This window comes from Rhopilema esculentum, chromosome 12 (genome assembly GCF_057945365.1).
Source record: "Rhopilema esculentum isolate cy_ngs chromosome 12, ASM5794536v1, whole genome shotgun sequence".
In the NCBI taxonomy this organism is placed as follows: Eukaryota; Metazoa; Cnidaria; class Scyphozoa; order Rhizostomeae; family Rhizostomatidae; genus Rhopilema; species Rhopilema esculentum.
The window spans coordinates 4,596,393-4,613,426 of NC_142826.1; the positions used below are offsets into that span (position 1 = coordinate 4,596,393).

The 17,034-nt window shown below is 34.2% G+C and overlaps 1 protein-coding gene across 7 annotated transcripts in view; it reads right to left on the minus strand.

Moving 5' to 3' along the window:
• LOC135681616 (uncharacterized) overlaps nt 1-17,034 on the minus strand; it is a 128,265-nt gene that overhangs the window by 95,381 nt on the left and 15,850 nt on the right. For 4 of the 7 annotated variants that reach the window (XR_010515627.2, XM_065196175.2, XM_065196173.2 and 1 more), the window contains exons 1-2: nt 14,776-14,937; nt 8,921-9,019 (exon numbers count right to left, since the gene is read on the minus strand). The gene's annotated coding sequence lies outside the window, so the exon portion shown is untranslated. Of the gene's footprint in view, nt 1-8,920; nt 9,020-14,775; nt 14,938-17,034 lie in introns of those variants that run through there. The other 3 variants (XM_065196176.2, XM_065196170.2, XM_065196171.2) reach the window with 1 other exon arrangement.

Below are 17,034 nucleotides of genomic sequence, written 5' to 3' on the forward strand. Positions count from 1 at the left end.
AATCGTATCATCAACACGATGAAAATGAAAATAAAATGCGTTTAATGGCGCCTAAAATACATAGATATTTAGATGAAAATTGAAGAAAAAGAGATTTCTAAATATTTTAAAATTTTCCTTATACAACCAAAACGCTTTGGATTCCCCTTTTGTTAATTACATAAAACTTTAAACAGCACACGAATTCAGAGTAAAAATAATAATAAAATGTAGAGAAAAAAAGCCTGATTATTATAAAATGTTTAAAGAAACAGCATGAAAGGTAAAGTTCCTTTAAATGCAGGTTTCCCAATGAAAAAAACTGCGGCCCACAGATATTCAAATGAAAAAGAGAAGGAAAAATCATTAAATTGTAATTGAAGACAAAAAACAGTACAAACTATTTGAATCAAAAGAAAAATTCGGAAAGCTGTTTATAAAGTTTATGACAAAAAAGACGGTTTAAAAGGATAGATGACTGGGTGTATAGAGACTTGGCTGTACAGAAATGTCAACGAATTATGTACCAACATGGTGCCAAAAGTTTGGTACATGTCTGCGATACCCGGGGAAAGATTCGTCTGCTAACCAGTTTTCATATGATTTTGCGGTTTCATTTTGGAAAAGACCCGACCACTAACTTTATGTCGAAATAAATTTTTCGAAAAGAAAACCCTAAGGTAGGCATATTTCAAGGGTGTTGAGTAAATTTTGTAACAAAATCATTTTCAGAAAGTCTTTCATTTTCTTATTCGTAAGAATGAGAATCCTCACGTACCCCACGGACACATAGGTGGTCAAGATATTAATTTAGTTTCACTGTTTTTTTGGCTTAATGTAACCAAATGATTTCGAATTTCAAATTTTCATAGAAATAGAGATCCGACTAAGATAATTTGAAGTTATTAGAGCTGAGGCAAAAACAATAATCATTAATCGTGTGCGCTAGGATTCCGTAATTGAGGGCAAGATAAACGTCCACAATTTCATAATAGTAAACTTTAAGTTTGTCAATACAAAATAAAAAAACCCTCTTTACACAAAATACGACTGCCTCTGGTCTGGTAATGTTGGACAAAAATCCTTTTCTGTACACAACACAGTCTAGTTTACTGTGCACAACACAGGCGAACTGGATAACTATTACGTAAAAGCGATGATACAAGGAGTCCCTTTCTAGAAAATCGGGAATTTCATGAACTAACTTTCTGCAACATATCTGTTTAAAGATATCATAGTTAATCAAAAACACTCAGAGTAACAAAACAAGAGTCCTTTTCTGCACAAATATTCACAAAACTTTTTCCACGGACGTTACCGAGGCATTTTAACTGTCGATGAAGGAGAAAACCAGTTTTTGTAGTTCCTATTTGAATTATTTTAGGTTTAATACCGGAAAACACATCCCTAACCGGAAAATTTGTTGAATAGGCTGGTCAATAAACAAATTCACATCTCGCATAAAGCACTGACATGAACGCTAGAGATATATGTTGGGGCACCAAGCAGAAAAGAAGATCAACAAAAACGGAGGCCATCAAAATTAGTTACATCAAAGGGTAGCAGATGAAAATTGCAAAGTTAAAAACTTAAATTGAAGCTCAGATCGAAATTATAGAAAATATGCGCAAAAAATCCAAAATATAGAAAATATGTTGTTATGAATTATATCAGAAAAGAAAAACAAAACACGAAAATTAGTTATGTTGATGCTTGAAAGGCCTACTACATAAAGCTAAGTTTACTTTTCGTGACTATTAATTTAGCTCAAAAACAATTGAATGCATAGACAGATGTGTTTTTGACAAAACTTTCTTATGTAATCTCCAATCTTGCTATTGGACAGGTTTATTTGCTGGTAAGGCAAGAAGCAAAGGCAAGTCAGCTTATCAACCTTATGCACATTTTTATTGCAGATGTTAATCCAAATTTGATGTTGCAGGAAATCACAAGTTGTATAAATCTCGTTGAAAGATAATCATAATAAAATATCGTACAGGACTGTAAACTTTTGAGCAAATACCACATATAACTTTACTTCAGCTTTTTCTCACATAAATAAAAAAATAATAAACATACTGAAACTTGATTCGCCTTGCATTGAAAAAATTATGGACGATTTTTCTTCTAATGAATATGCAAAGACTGCCGTGTATGACGGACCTTTCATGTGCAAATTCAAATATACAAAGATCAACATCAAAGGAAATATTAAATTTTAGTCAACTGAAAATGACCGATCGAGAACACAGCAAATACTAAGTCTATCTCAGGCCTTCGTTTCAGTCAAAGCTTGGTATTATTCATTTCCTCCGTCTACCTTGCAATTAAACGAATTCTATGAATGCAGACAAAATTTACATTTGCTATGATCCCTTCATTACCTTTGCCAGCTTTTCAATACTTTGAAAAGGACCGTGTTTGCATTTGTAAATCAGGTGGAGAGTTGGTTCTAAAGCCTAATTGAAAATAAAAGAAATATTTTCTATTTGACTTATTATCCTGTGGAGTTCAATTTCAACACATCGCTCGATGCATCACTTCCTAATTGTTTAGCAGACAAAGACCCTCATCTCTGGTGTACACATCAGAGGTTTATCTGTAACAATTTGTACCGATTAGGGTCGATAACGTTCTGGATTAGCGATAGATCGCTGCAATCTTTCTCTAAGAGTCTTTCATTTTGAAATCCCATTGCCTCGCTCATTGTTCAATTTAAAAATCAGCACTTAAACTCTTCGAAAGATGTTCAGATTTGAGTATCAAATTCAACATGTAATCTCTCGAGATATCTTTCATAAATTTTCCTATTGTTTCCATGACATTCTGTGTGTCTAAGTTAATCTTGGGGAGTGGACGATGCAGACGGAAAGCAGATTGAAATCAGGATCAATGCAAAATTTGCAAGACAGAAGATTTGGGGCTACAACAGAACATTTGCGGCTCACTTCTTAAACTATCATCCATTCTTCACCATCACCACACAAAGTTTGTTTGTAGAGAAATACGTCACCAGAACGAGCAGATTGGCAGTAAGGTGAAGAACGTATCTTGATTCTTACGCATAGGGAAGAGGGAAAGGAGAACAACACAGATGTGCTGGCTTTCTTGAACTAAAAGCAAGAATACGCAGTTGGTATAGGAATACTTAAAGAGACAAAGTGTCACTAAAAAGAGCAAGATGATAGTATGATGAAGTAATACACTTTTTCAATTACGAAGCTATAGAGTTTGGGATCGAAATAAGAAACAACCTAAAACATAAAGTGATCTTAAACAAAACACGTTCTTTTCTTAAAAGCCTAATGGATAATGGTAGTACAATTCTGTTAACTCTAAAGTAATGCATACTCAACAGTAAACTTTTTTCGAGGAAAATTCAGTTTGTCTAAACACCAATCTATAAATGATCTTAAAACCTCTTTACCTCAAAAAAAATAAATTGATCTTCTTTGTTCAAGCAGGTTCAGCTACACATGGAAAGCCATTGTATCGTGTATTCTACTGTAATAGTGCTGACTACTGACTGATATTACCTACTGACTGCAGTCTCAATGTTTGTAATATTTACTACAGGAGGACGCGATATAACAGGATGCGAACATAAAATACTGTTAATACTTCGACTCAGCTGTAACACAACATTCCAACAACTAACTTACAATTCAACACAGTCCCAAACTAAGTAAAATATTTTATGCATACGAGATCTATGTAAGTCCATTATGCTTAGAGGCATCTCAAAAACAGCGATTAAGTACACTATTACAACGTTGAATTACAAGAAGAAAAAAATTAATTTACTACAGTCATAAACTATTACAGAGCCATAGATTAGTGAAAAAAAGAAATATCATGACAACTTAATGATTCTATTCCATTATCCAACAGATAGACAATTTTGAACATATATCAGCTTAAGTATCCAATGACAGTTTGATTGAATAGACAAACCTAAGATCCTTCAATGATTTATCAGAAATTTACTAAATATATTAAAACCAAAATATAATACCAATTTTCTTAAAACGAAAACATTCATTAAATAATAACAAAACAATTATTAATTACTTTGAGCATATGTGATTACAATGATGATAGCAAATCGTATTTATAAAAAGATGGGCCTTCAATCAACTCTGAAAGCATGTTATTTTCTCCGTTTAAGCAATACCATTGTCAAGCCACGACATCAAAACAACCACAGAACATATTAGATATACCTGGAAGCAGGGCCGCTGAGAGAGAGAGGGCAAGGAAACAAATTGCCCTAGGGCCTCAAGGTCTAGGGCGCCTCAAAAAATTATGAATATGCCTAGCAATAGTTAACGTTTTAAATGATTGCAGGAAATGACTGCAAAAAATATTCTGGAATGCATTTTTAGCTTATCTGAAGGGCATGGTCGCAAATATTCTCTGCTTGCTTCTCTCGCAAGGGAACCTGTCATTCGGTTTTGCACCAAGGCCTACGAAACCTTTCGACCCTGCCCGGAAGAGAAGAGTGCTGGCAAAGACTTGGCCTCTCTTTCTGGTCGAATGAAACTTTGAGCTATATATGGTCGAATAAGTTTCTTGAATAGCAAATCTACATGTAAACTAACCTGTTTATTGAAATAGAATAATGATATAGATCGAAAAAATAGAATAAACGTTGCCGTGGGCATTAACAAGTCAACACCACAGCCGATCGTTCCAACTTTTGAATGACTTGTAACATATCACGTGAAGTTTGTTTTTTACGAGAAGTATGTTTATCTCGTTTCTTTTCTTGCTGAGCCTTAACGTAGCCGTTAAACACTGTTAGTTTATCGATTAGCCCATATTTTACATGAAAGTTTCCAAAGTCTAAAATTGAGAACAGAAATTAGACAGTTGTGATAAATAATAGTCAATGTGATTCAAAATATCTCTTTTGTTCCCCAAGTTACAATGAAAATGCTTTAAAAGGTGACGTCACACCAACTCCTGGAGCTTCAAATAAGAAAATTTGACTATGAGTAGCTCTATCATTTCTTTGCTCTACGTTAGAGATAGTAGCTTTGAACCTATTACAGAAAAAAACATAGTTGATATGAAAAGATTGAATGGTATTATTTACTTGACTGATTTAACCTGGAAAACTTAGAAATTTCATTCTCGAAAACAAGAAAACAAAAGTCACAATTTCAAATTGTGGCAATGATCAATCGGTTAGTAACAAAGGTGAGTTCATAATAAATATAGTGCCTAAAATAAGAGGGTAAAATTTAATAGCACATATTGCTTAACAGATACCAGCTATTTTACACTGTTCATTTTTTTTACCAGGAGTTCAAACGTTTTCCATAATCTCAATCTTGTCTCGTTTTTCAAACCGTTGCACAAAGGTTTTTAAATTGAGGCTGGTGCTTAGAGCAGAACTTTTACGCAGCATCGGATACGATTTTTGTATCCGAAAATACATTTCTTTTTATGAAGCGTTTTGAAGATAACTCTCTTTTGAACAAGAATATCAATCGGATCAGAAATTCCTCATTGTCGATGATTTGCTCCATAACCGTTGCAGGACTGCCGAAAAAGTTTCTATTTATGCCGATGTCCTGTGAATGCGTGGAAGCTTTGAAAGTCGCAGATGGTAACACTTTGATAAACACCTGGAACAGAGAGGATACTGGGAAAAAGATACCCTACCAAATTTTTAGTCTAGGGAGAGTTCTATCGGGTACTTTTCAAGAGTACCTCTTCCCACCTCATAAAGTGCAATTAAAACACTTTTGGTAACTAAATATCTAAATAGGATCTAATAAGTAAGCACATTGTTCTATAAGAAAGATACATCTGCGAAATTTGTGACATATGTGAATCAAGTTAATGCTTCATCGATATTTCTCTTGATCAAATTTTTTGCCCTCGGCTTATCTCCCCACTTTATTAAGCGGTTTTTGGTGGATAAACAACAAACAAAACGGACAATGAAGGGTGGTGTCAGCCCAATAGATGGAACTGGCAAGCATTTTATAAACTATTTCTTAGACGAGGTCTTTTTGATTTCATTTTAATAACCCATGGAGGAAATTGATTATAAGAGTTTACAGTTGGCAACATTTTCGATTGCCAATCGCAACGGGGGGATTTGAAATTCTGATCGCTTGTGAGTTAAAATTTGAGGCGTCCGAACTGAAACGGCTACAGCGTTAAAAAGGTAATAATTGAGAGAAAGGATGCAGTGCCAGTAGCAGCATCAGCACAACCCATAGAGAACTAAAATTTCTTGGATGTAGAAGGAGCACGAGCAGAAAGTGAAGATGAGTTGCATATCCTTTTTGTTGATGACAAAGAAGAACCAGAAACTTAAAATTGATATGTATTGGGTATATATTAATAGCTTTGCTCTGCTTGACCGAAAATAAATCCCAGCAATATTTTTGGCACTTAATGTGTGCCATGGGGCCGAAACATCCGGTTAAATTAGAACGGTTTCCCAGTATTGACAGTTCTATCTATCCAATGAGCATCACGGTTTCCAACGAATGAATATCCGATACGCGATCTTAAACATACTTTTCTCATTAAAAATTCCGGCACTTTAACACTAAACATCTAATACTTTAACTAAGCCTTCTTTTGGCGTTTTTCAAATTTAAACATGGTTGGTTTTCTAACGTTTAAACCCATTAACCCAATTTGAATCTACGTTAAATTTTTGATCTTCCTTTAAAATCTTTTCGCTAAACTTTTTCTTGCATTCTAAACTACCACATTTACTTCACCTGTTCACTCTTATCTTCGCTTGTCACACTTGAAAAAGCGACTTTACAGACCATCCAATCCAATTATAAAACTCTGACCTTCGACTGCTCTTCCTTAAGCAGTTTTAAAGAAGAAATCTTTACCAGTTTACTTTACTCAAAACCACAATAATGCGTTTTTCAAACAGCTAACAACGCAGTTGAAGAGTTCTCAAAAACTACAATTGATTGTCTTCATGCTCTTTACTCACTCTTCTGCAAATCAATTTAACTTGAATAGCTTGCGATATCATACCTGTCAAATCTTAAGATATTTTGCGTAAGTTCTACGTAACTTCGGTGATTTTCAAGTTTTACGGCGTAGGCTGAAAACCTTACGTTTGTTCAACTTGCAATGTGTTTTTAATATAGTTGTTTTAAACAAGATGAAATGTTTCCAACGCGCCTAATTCAATTTCACAAAAGCGTGCTAGCTAGGCAATGAGTTACACTATATTCTGACAAAATACTGAAACTTTAAACTGAAAGACGTTCTAAGCAGATTGAAGTTTGATTGGTGGCTCCTTCAGTGAAGCTTTGTGAACTCTGATCTGTACTGTTTCCCATTACGCAGTCTTCAAACTAAGTAATGTTATTTACATTTAGTTTTCGTTCTGCATTTTTTTTGAAACAAAAAATAGCAAAATACGGTTTTCTAATGGTTCAATTATTGTTTTATACAGAAACTTATGGTTTACTACACACAATCTTACAGCAGAACAGGAAAGTAGCTTGAAAGGTATACGATTTCGATACATACTTACCTTCAAATCGTTACAGCTTCCCTAATTTTCCCCTTTTCACTTTCTCTTTTCTCTATTAACGTTATCCAGCTTGAATTTCACATAATTTTGGCATTACTCCTTCATATTCAGCGAACTGTCTTTCATATAACCCTAGGCCAATTTTCTACACCAGGGATTACCATTTAAAGAAGCCGCTATCTTATTTCTTGGCCTTGTTCTTCCTCCATAGATATTTCCTATTACTTGCTACATTATATAATATTTGATGTCAGCCTGCAAAACAGCTTTTAGCCGCTATACTACGCGTGGAAACTTGTGTCTTTACTTTCCTGTTTTCTAAACTTCAGAGCGGCATGAATGGTTGAGATGGTGAATATTCAGTCACGTAAATCAGGAAAAAACTATTTTTGGCTAGGGACATGAGTGATAACTTGCAATTTTCAAGATTGATCTGTCGAGATTTTTGAAAAATCTTGAGAATATTCATAGATTTGATTCTATAGAGTTTAATAGATTAAGCAGTAGAACTATTGTGCATTAGAAATATATGACAGACTACCTTATAATACCTTATGATGCACTTTCCATGAATCAAATTCTCTCAAAGATCATAAAACTCGGTAAATGATCTAATTTTTCTGAATTTTACATAATGAGGACTTACGCTGAGAATTACGCTGAGAATTAATAACGCAATGCAATTAAGCATTACACGTTGCATAGATAATTGCAAAAATGGCTCATATGAAGGTCAGCTAAAGGGATTCGTATTCTAAGAGGCATTTTGAAACACTGCTTTGATTATGAGAGAACTGACATATATTTTTAAAAAATACAGCAAGATCTAGATTCACAAACCAACGACAAATTGACATCAAGTTCTAGTTGGATCAACAAAAATCACGTGCCAATCTATGGCAACAACTTCATATGTCTGACAACAAAGCTAACACTAGTGGAAAATATTCTTTTCGACATCTCATCTACAAAAACCAACTGAGTTATAGAGAAGTTGAGACACTTAGCATACAGCAAAGTTTTTAGATATCGAAATGATGCCGAATTTTAGATTGAGGCAAAATAGATGCTAATGAAAAGCTGCATTCTCTCACTTAGTTCTCGGCAGGATCAGTTATGCATTTCCTCTAAATTTGATGAACACTGGTTGGTGGAGGGTAATATTTTTGCAACATTTACCTTATGGCAGAATTGGCTTTTCGGGCAAGCAGGTAAAGCTAAATAGCGTATTATCATCAAGATTTAGCTCCAGGTGCACAGGAAAGGCAAAGTCACATTTGATCAATGTTTGACAAAGTCATCAACATAAAAATCAATCACGATGACCCGATAAGGACAGGAATATTAGAATAAAACTTTGGCAGATGTCTGAAATATATTCACTTTGAAAAGAAACGAAGGAACACCTACCGCAGCTCATATAATTGACACCTTCATTCTTATTTGGTGAGACAATCTGCTTTTTAACAATCCGAACTCACATTACGGCTTGGGAAGCTCGTCAAGTTCCTGTAAGAAAACATGATATAAGAGGTTAAGGAACGAACAAATCCACGTATAGCTTTGTTTCTGCCGCTATCTCTGCAGATATATTTACAACCTTATCTGCTTACATAATTTTTGAGCAAATCAAGCCTGACCGGGGGTGCATACCACATCACAGAAGGAGTTGACCACTGCATTACTGCGGTCTTATCCGCTTTCAATTCTTCGTTCTTATAACCTTAGCTTTTAAATCAGTTATTTCTTACAAAACAAGATTTAGTGATCAAATTCCTGTTGGTAATAATAAGTATATGACCCTATGCAATAGACGTATTACAGGGCTCATCAACCACATCATCAATAAATTAATTGGATTTTGATAAACAACTGGTGTATTTTCAACACTTTTGGCTCATTCTGATTGGCTTAGATTTTCGAAACAATCATTAAACAAGCACAGATTTTGCAGCTTTTCTACTTGAAATTGAAATATGTATAGCTGAATATACAGATCTGGGGATTTCCTTTAACATCTTAAAGGAAGAAAGACATGTCGATCTAAAAATCATTAAATTACCCTACCTAAAAGCCCATTCTCAGCAGCTGGGTAAAAACTGCATGAAGTTAATGATTTCCTTCTACTAATATTAAGATAATAAAGTTATGAATACAATGGTAAACTTCGTAGCCATATACGATAAAAATTGTTCATTAAACAGTTTAATATCCGTTTAAAGATAATTTTAATCTCGATGAACTGAATTTCATTTAAATTTCGATGAATTTCGATAAATTTCGAGGAATATCTGCAGTTAAAAAAAGTTAAAAATGGTTCTACTGAAATAGAAGCAGGACAGTTGCTACATGGTATACAGCCCGACTTGCTAGGTCCAGTACGATCTAGCGGCTTCTCGCACTTTAAAAACTTGAAAAATGTTTTTTAAAGTCTCATGTATGAAATCAATCACTTTCTTGACTACCCAAGCTCCAACCAGGCGCAAGACACTTTTTCATTTCATTAAACATTGTGATGATTAATACAATTTGAAAACTCCTCTCACTTCAAGTTCTGTCTTCCTTTTCTGCAATATTTCAACCCTTTTTCAAAATAGAAATCCTATGTATAGATTGAAACAGTCTTGAAGATTCTTACTTCTATAAATTTTTATAATACTTTAATGTATTCATATTTCACGCAAATGCATTCATTTATCGTCTGTAGACTGGCATCGTGATTAACCTTCAAGCTACGTATTTCACCAGACCGAAAAATCCCAGCTAGAATCTCGACTATTGTGGCAGGTTTACCCCCATTCAGTTAAAAGGGCAGCCTCTGTCTATAGATCTTCGTAGTTGATAGAGAAAGGGTTCTACTCTAGCACAATCCCGAAAATTACAGCTAAATCGCTAAAAGACTCATAAAGCCTATTTAACAAGAGTCAAAATGCGTAATGTTTTTCTTAACTTGCAGGCAAGGTATGATATTTCTAATCAAAGATTTGAAGTAGCACTGCTCAAAAGTAGGCCCCAATAACTATTACGTTAGTTTCAGTTGAGCTACATTCTTCTTAACCGACCACATGTTATTATCTGCATTCTTAAAACTGCAGACAATATATAGAAAATGCCACGATCTGCTTTAGACCATAGCAAACAAGGTGTTCAAATAATTATAGCGAACTTGTATGACCCCCTGCTAATAATTCAACATTTCTGAATTATGAATAATTGAAACCATTTTTGAGATTCCAATATGAATTACCTATTGCAATTGAGCTTTTAAATTCCCTTTACTTCTCCGATCTACTTAAAGCAATTATAAGTTTACTTTAAACAATGATTATAAAGGCAATTATACTCAACTTCAAACATAATTATATCTCAAGAGGACATTGTGCGCATCTTTATGTCGATGACCTTTTTGCTTGTATTGGTATAAACAACAAAAATTCCTAAGGAACTCATATCAAAGACTATTGTTGAAAATTCCGCAAAAGTACACGGGAAAGAACTAGATTTTACTAGTAAGGCATAAGATTTCATGTGGATTGTTACGTAGGGGGAACTATTTTTCAGCAAGCAGCGTGTTAATGACTTAGTTCTACTTAACTGATATAATTTCTAATACTTGAATGCAAGAAAGAATATAGTGAAAACCAAAACAAGAGGAGAATGATTTATATAATGAGGATGCAATGTGCTAAAAAAGTGTGCCTTTTTTCCTCGAAAAGTGGGTTAGTTTTCCACAGACTTAAAACGTCAAATCAGTTCGGGGTCATTTGAGTAGCAGACTCTAACTGGCCGTTGATTAAGCCACTTGTTTACCAGCAGCCTTCAGAACTCTTGGTTTCAGACCAAATGTAAATCAGCCTCGTATTTTGAATTGATATAAACAATGAGTAGCATGGCAACAATAAGTGTAACTATTAACCAATGTTTTAGTTTAATTGTGCAATTAACGACACATTAGACTTCAAGGCATAACTGTCCTAAGGAAACGTTTAGATAAACAACTGCCATTGCTTCAAAGACATGAATGATAAAATCGAAGTCTAAGAGGATTACTAGGTTATAATCTGCAACAAGGTATTAAATTTTTATCTGCTTCGGCATAAAGCGATAAAGCGAACAGCCGTTATACAAAAACATCGTTGGTCTGCATTGCTTCTGTAGGGCTGTTCGATATTCAGTAGCTGTTAGAAACCATTTTTAAGGCTTGAGCTGTGTAATGAGTAAAGCATGTACAAAGTGCAGTAATGATGACAAGGAAGATATACTGTGAGGTGTTTGCGGCCATTTGCGTAGGCACATGTTTGCAGAGTCCAGTTGATGGATGCACTTTAGGACAGGGAATGTTCGTATTTCGATAGTACAACGACTAGCTCAAGGGTCTTCAAAGTGCAAAGGCTATCTCAGGGTCGATAGACAAAATTGAAACCACATATCGTATAAATTAAAATCAACATTAAGCATTTGCACATTTCTTGAGTAAAACAGGATTTTACAAGGGGGTCAATGGTCAAAGACGTTCAGGAAACCCCTGAGTTGGCTAGTTGACTGAAAACATCTCCTGTAACTTAGACTAATGTTTGAAGTTTTCTCACCATGTTGTTCACAATCAACCATTTTCTACGCTTCTTAAAGAGACAGGCAGTCATAGCAGCATTGAAAGAAATGCAAATTCAAAAGCTGAATGACAGACGAGCTCATATTTCTCAGTAATTTTGTCAATATTGATTGCCATTACGAGACAGACGTGGGTGTTGTTCGCAATACGCCAAATCAGTGACTCGGTTTTTTGTGCTTCTTCTTGAAAGAACGTAACATCAAAACAGTGATAAAAACCACAGAATAAGCATGATTTTAACCAGACTCATGGCACAGCACAGTAAAGCCAACCATGCATGTATTGTTAACCTTATAATTAAATCAAAACGAAGGTGTTCTAAGTTCATAACTAAATACTTGCTAATTATGCAGAAATAAAATATCATTAGGTAAACAAAGGAATAAAGCTCTATGTTTGTAAAAACAGCGTCTGCACAACTGTGACATACTATTTGTAGGCCTGGTTGATAGAACGTAAATTGCCCGTAAGGTTAGATCGAATCACCGATGGATTTTTCGATTTTGGCATTAATGTTTAATACCCTTTGGCTGTTTGATGCCACTTTCTCGCAAGAATTAAGTTAAAAAAATTGAAATCAATAAATGCTCAAAGAAATCTTTTTGGGAAGATGCAGCTACCCCCCGAAATTTTTAGTTGTCTCAGCTTAAACATTATGTCTATTGGCAATGCCACACCTTCTCTAGAGCTACTAAAAAAATTGCTAAGCAAACTTAGTTCTTTACACTAAACATTATTTGATTAAACACAAAGACTAATTACGATCATATCAAACACAAGAAAAATCATACAATATATGCCACCATTTCATTCTAAAGAAACATAACTTTTATTTCATATAACCTTGTATTTCCTTATTGAGCATCTTTTTAATATTGTACTTATTGGGTGTCAATCATGCTGTGTTTACCAATATTGTAACAAAAAGAAGAAGATGAGATTTACATTAGGTCGATGTCATAGAGAAAATTTCTCATTAAGAGGCTGAGGCAAACAGAGGCTGCGACTATGGTCAAAAAGTTGTGTCAATCTAAATAAAGGGTTACTCTATATAAAATAACGTTTTCCCCAAGGGAGCATTTCCTCGTTTCTAGACAAGTATATGCTTCATGCCAGTATTTTTTAAGATACCCCTTATTATCTAGAATAAAGTACAATTTTGGTGTTGCATCTTGACTTTTATGTAATAAAAGAAAAAGTATTCAAATTCATGCAAACCACGCATCAAAAATATAACAAAAACATTATAAGCTTGCAGAATCCTCTTTTACCAATACCTGTTTGGTTCCAATTTCACCTTACACCTAAAAAGCTTTACATGATATTTCTTTTACACACTTTTGGGGTTGATTGCATGGAACGGGCTAGCCCGGTTGCCAAGGCTGGCTGGGTCACCCGGGCTGCAATATGGAGAACACCAGCCCTGCCTGAAATTTAGCGGTAAAAATTTAGGAGGGTAAATTGATTTAAACATGGCTGCAGCGCTCGTCAAGAAATATATTTCTGCTATGAGGGTTTCAAATTAAAAGTTTGCTTTGTTTTGTATTGGGTTGTTTTGATTGTCTTTCTTTCGGTTTCAAGATTTGATAAATGTCTTTAGGATATAATATCGATAGCACATGCGTCATTTAAATGAAAATCCTCCATTGCCGGGCTGGCCCGGCTTGAATCGATAAAATGAGCAAAAACATTAAATTGCAGCCCAATTTGCCTGGCTAGCCCGGTAGGCAGAAGACGGAAACCCGTCTAACCGGGCTACCCGTTCCCCTTGTAATCGAACGTTTGCTAAACACAGAACATGCTTCTCGGTAAACCGGGACCTCCGCTCCACGTAATCAGTCCCTTAGGTTGCTCAGACAATGTAAGAATTATAAAAACAAAATTTGAGACTCATTCATTCAAGCGAAAAGGGTTGAAAAATCTTCAAAAAGTATTTTGTATTGTTTTATACTTTAGGAATACCATTAAACAGGTCAATTTGTCAATATATTTTTGCATATTCAAACAATTTTGACTTGTATTATCTGCATACCAATCACTATTTGAACAAAGCCGTTTTACAAAGTGGAAGTAAAAATTGGCTAACCATTCATCAACCTGTTCTAAAATCGACATTTTGCTAACTTCGTTTAGCAACACTGGATTCCTGAACTTCTGGATTAAATTTTACCACTTAAAAACAACCATTGCGTCACTTTATGTCATTTATAAAAGTGAATAACTTTCTATTGAATTTAAAATTCAAGACGATAGTACGAAGAATCATTTGATATCCTTATTTGCAATATGAAAGAAACCAATGACAGCATCTGCAGGTTGACGTTGTGGTTTAAAAACTTACATGCCAACAGTTATATTTTAAACAGAAAATATTTTTCCCAATAATTTCTTCGCTGACAAATAGAATAACTTGCTTAATCGTTAAAGACTAGCCGTTAACGAAACTGACTTTGTCCATCAAAAGGACGCGAAATATTTCGTCAAAATAATGCGTATTTTACAGGAATCTACAGAATCATTCCAATTACCAGTTTTGATGATTGAAAAACCAATTAAAAAGTGCAGCAACTCTCTTCGCATTATTCATCAATTCAAAATGCACTAATAAGCATTTTTCTGTAATCCAATATGCAAGTAAACGTGAAATTCATACCTCAAATAAATCTTTTTTCGGTGCTGAGGTTACGCAACTGTTCCAATGAATGGCAAACTCTTAACGATTGCTTAATACATCTTAACATTTCCAGATGAACTTTTAAGTTATTATTTTCAAAATGCTGTAGAGTGGCAATTAAACAATTTCGAAAATCCTAAATAAAAGAGTTCGCCAGACCTGGCAGATGGACCAATGACTCAAGGCTGCTCACAATAGTTCACGGGGGTTACAATCGTGTATCTAGCATTCAGGGGGTCAAACAAATCATCAAAATAGCGGACAATAAAAACGAGAAATGATATCAAATTTTATTTCAAGCGACAAATGCAGTGATCTTTTTGTTGTAGTGTACTAGAATAAATTGACATTTTTTATGAAATTTCGTATGATTTTTACTGTAATGATGAAAACAGAGCTGTAATGGTTTGACATGATCTGATGTGAGGAATATAAATATATTACAAATAGCCACAACGGTGTAGTGGCTCAATGGATCTTCGTCAACGACTGCTTGTTTACTCAGTTTCAGATCCAAGCTACATTGGTCATACAAGGGACGAAATAAGTTACAAAAGCATTCAGAAGTTACAGAATAAGCCTTTAAACATAATCACATTCAAAGATGTGAATCATAATGATAAAAATGCCTAAAAATTCATTTGGATGGTCATAGTTTCCACGCAGTTGCTTGTCACTAAAAATCCCGTTACCTCAAGGTGCTTTGGAAGCATTCTATTATCAAAACTTTATTTTTAGATTGCTCCTAGGGTTTCCTTTTGAAGATGCTCTCGGTCTAGGCCAATGGCTAATAATGCAGCCATCTCTGTTTTCTACACAATAGATGGAAGCTTGATGAGATAAAATGAGATAAAACACAACTTCTGAGCAAAGCACAATCGTATTTTCATAGAAATCTAACCGTAAATTATATTTCTTCGTTAAGCCTATCATTTGACCCTCACCAATATTAATGTTCTATTAATTATGAATCAAGAAAAATTCAAGGGTTTTGAGAAACTTTAACTGCTTATTCAAAATTCACGCAAAAACACGACAATCAAAACCAATACTGGAATGTAGGAAAGACAACAAAATCTAAACAAATTCCTTATAATAAGAAAGGTTTTCTCGCAATGGGAAACCACTTCGATGAAGTTCTGAAGCAATCAATGACTTTGGCCGCAAAACCCATACGTGTAAAAGGCAGACCATACTATTTTCTGGAATCTGGAACTTGTAACTAAGCGAAGTTGCAAACGTTGCGAGGTTGCGAAGGAGTATCTTGGGCGAGAAGAAGCAAGAAAGACAGCAAAAATTCAGGAATTTTGCCAAACAGATAGTACAAAACTTACCAGTTCAACAATGTCTGTGAAAATTCACTTTTTCAACAAATAAGGCTCAGATTTTTCAACTTCAATGTTTATAGATAAATTTCTTAAACATATATTAAAAGCTTCTTACATTTTTCTACAATACTCATAGCAAACTCCATTTTAGGAGCTCCACACACTTTTCTGAGAATGACGAACTTCCTGATTTCAGTAAACATTAACGTTTGTTATCGAATTATTCTAAATGTAGATTGTGAATTCGAAAATTTTGAAAAAAACTTCAAGCATCTTTAAAAACATTTGATTGTGAATATTACGCTCAATTTATTCTTTAATTTTAAGAGCTTTGAGCCTCAACATTCTTATCAAAAATAATGTGGAACTCACAAAACTATTCTGCAAGCATAAAAGCAAAGTTTCCCATAAAAATGAATCTATTCACATCAACAAAATTCTTAGTTTTATGTTTAACAATACAAGAACGAAAATATTATGCTCTTAAAAATTATGATATCCTGCTGAACTAAAAATAAACCAGGAAAACATTTTTTTTGACACCTGGATTACTGAAAAGAAAATTTCTTGGCAAATGTTCTCAATTTTATATTCTCAATTGCACATTCGTTGTATGGCTAGGCCACATCATACGTTCTTCTTAATGTTTTAATACAACGACCATTCTTCTCTTTCAAATGATTAAAGAACATTTTCAATTGAAATCTCTTATGTCTGCAAACAGGTGCTAATAGGATTGAAAAATTAAAAAGCAATTTAAGTACGACTTTTCAAAAAACTGTAAAATCGGAACACCTGTTAAGTACAAAAGCTGCTGTATAATAATAACACGAACAACTAGAAATGAAATTGTCTGGAAATGTGACAATAAAAGAAAATAGCACTAATTATAAGCCAACATAAATACCGT